The sequence below is a fragment of the Propithecus coquereli genome, unplaced genomic scaffold (genome assembly GCF_000956105.1).
Source record: "Propithecus coquereli isolate 6110/MARCELLA unplaced genomic scaffold, Pcoq_1.0 Scaffold34, whole genome shotgun sequence".
Lineage (NCBI taxonomy): Eukaryota > Metazoa > Chordata > Mammalia > Primates > Indriidae > Propithecus > Propithecus coquereli.
The window spans coordinates 9002593-9005238 of record NW_012149063.1 but is presented as its reverse complement, the minus strand read 5'-3'; positions in this window follow the sequence as shown (position 1 = coordinate 9005238).

Sequence of the window (2646 nt, the reverse complement as noted above, 5' to 3'; positions counted from 1 at the left end):
AGACCTACAGAACAAGTGGGTGATAATTGTTGTGAGAACTGTTGAAGCTCTGCTCAGCTTGTGAGGGAAGAAATCCACAGGAAATGAAGCGTTTGCTAGCAGTCCAGCTGATCCTAAGAGGCTTCATTAAGCCCATCATTCGCCATTCGAATATCAGTGCTAGGTTTTCTCTCTCCCAACACTAAGTTTTAAGTGTCTTCAGAGAAAAGAAACCACTAACTCATTTTTGCATACATTTAAATATTTATCAAATGGATGAATGAATGAATAATAAATGAGAAAACAGAAGTTTTGCCCCAGTATTAGACATCATAATATGGGTCATTTGAGAGCTACATATGGTTATCTCTTGTCATTTCTCTAATGATGCAATTGTGCACAAATGTAGTTTTGCTAAAACCCATAGCAAAATTAGCATTCTCTGCTGACAAAAAGAAAACTATTAGCAATGGCCAGTAACTAAAGCCACATGGTGCCATCAACTTGGTTATTATCATTTAACACTGGATACCAAGGTAGTATACCAGTGGTCCTTAATCAGGCAGATGGTAAGGGGACTGCATGTTGTTTGAAAAAGCTTCCCAGGATATTCTTTACCTCCTATTTGAGAAACTGCTTTAAGTGGTACCATATATTTTAAGTCACAAGTCAATGGATTCGTAATGGTGGTCAACCAGCTGAATATTGCCTACAGACATGTTTGTTTGGCAGGCAAGTTTTAATCCTATTTTATTTTACTGCCATTGGGTAGAGGGATGTGTTCTTCAGTTTGGCACAGCCTCCACTATCCCCCTTTGTCTAATACTTGGTCTATCTCACTCTATTCATTACACGCCTGGCTTCTGAATTGAGTTTGTGGTCCCTGGCTGAATGGAGGGGTACTAAGCAATAACAACAAACGGGGGTGGGGGAAGCAAAAACATGACCTGGATAGAGGTACGTGAATCACAAATTATCTAAGCACCAACTTCTTCAGTGAAAAAATATTTTATCTCTGTCCACAAGCAATTCCTGGCATGGTATCAATATCACTTGAAAATTCACAATGTGTAAGTCATATGGAAACACAAAAGAGGGGAATGTAATCCAGTTGATCTCAGGCTAACTCTTAAGAATAGTTTTAACCAGGATTTGAAGTAAGTGGAGGAAGAAACAGAATAAAATAAGAACCATCTTCCTTCATTAACGAAATGTCTCATAATTCTTAATAAAAAGTGAAGCATCTTGAATAGAAATTCTAGATTACTGATTTATCACTATATACTCTTTAAATTAAGTGGAAATGAAAAAACCTAAATAAATTAATGACCAAAAAATGAGTTGGTAGTCAAAAATCTACTTCTCCCCAAAAGCCAGTGACCTTTGAAGGATAATCCCCATATTACACAAATTTCAGAGGACAGAAGAAAGAACTCATTTCTTTAAATCAACTTCATTGAGGTATAATTTAAATACAATAAAATGCAATTTGCTGAGTTTTGATAAATGTGTACATCTTATAAACAACATCAAGATCAAAATAATTTTTCTATTACTCCAAAAAGTGCCCGTCTGCCTTCAATCCAAAGAAAAACAACAACAAATCTGACCACGATCATTGATCTGCTGTCATAATAGACTAACTTTGCCTATTTTAAGATTTCATATATGCATTGAGTAGGTACTTTCATGTCTACCTTCTTACTCTCAACATACATAATGGCTTTGAGATTCACCCAGGTTGTTGCAAGTAACAGAAGTTTGTTCTTTTTTATTACTGAGCAGTATTCCATTGTTTAAATGTACCATAATTTATTATTCACCTGTAGATGGACTTCTGATTTTTTTCTAATCCTGAGCTATGAATTAAGCTATTATGAACATTCAGGCATTAATCTCTGCATGCTCACGGCTTCATTCCTCTGGGGCAAATATTTGGGAGTGGAATTACTGAATCATATAGTAAACGTATGTTTTAGAAACTGCCAGTTTTCCGAAGGACTTGCACACTAGCAGCATATGACAATTTCAATTGTTCCATGTCCTTGTCAACACTTGGTATTATTAAACTTTTCAATTTTAGCCATCTTAATAGGTGTGTGATAATAACTCATTGTAGTTTAATTTACATTTCCCTGATAACTAATGACATTAAGCTTCTTTTCATGCATTTATTGGCCATTCATATATATTTTTTTTTGTATAAGTGTAAGTATTTTGCTAACTTTTTAACCTGGGTTGTCTTTTTATTAATTTCTAAGAGTGCTTTGAGTGCTTTGTTGCTCTGGATACAAGACCTTTATCAGAAATATTATTGCAAAATTTTTCTACTAGTCTGTGGTAAGCCTTTCTATTTTATTAAGTGTCTTTGGAAGAGTAGATTTTAATTTTGATTAAGTCCAGTTTTAATATTTTCTTTTTTTCATAAGTGCTTCCTGTGTCCTACCTAGAAAAATCTTTGCCTACTTCAAGGTCACAGAGATTTTTTTTTTCCAATGTTTTCTTTTAGAAGCTTTACAGTTTTAACTTCTACATTTAAATCTATAATACATTTTGAGTTAATTTTTTTGTGTGGTTGAGGTGAGAGTTGGAGTTTATTTTTCCATAATGATATCAAGTTGTTCCAGGACCATCTGCCTAAAAGCCTATTTATCTACCCATTCCCCC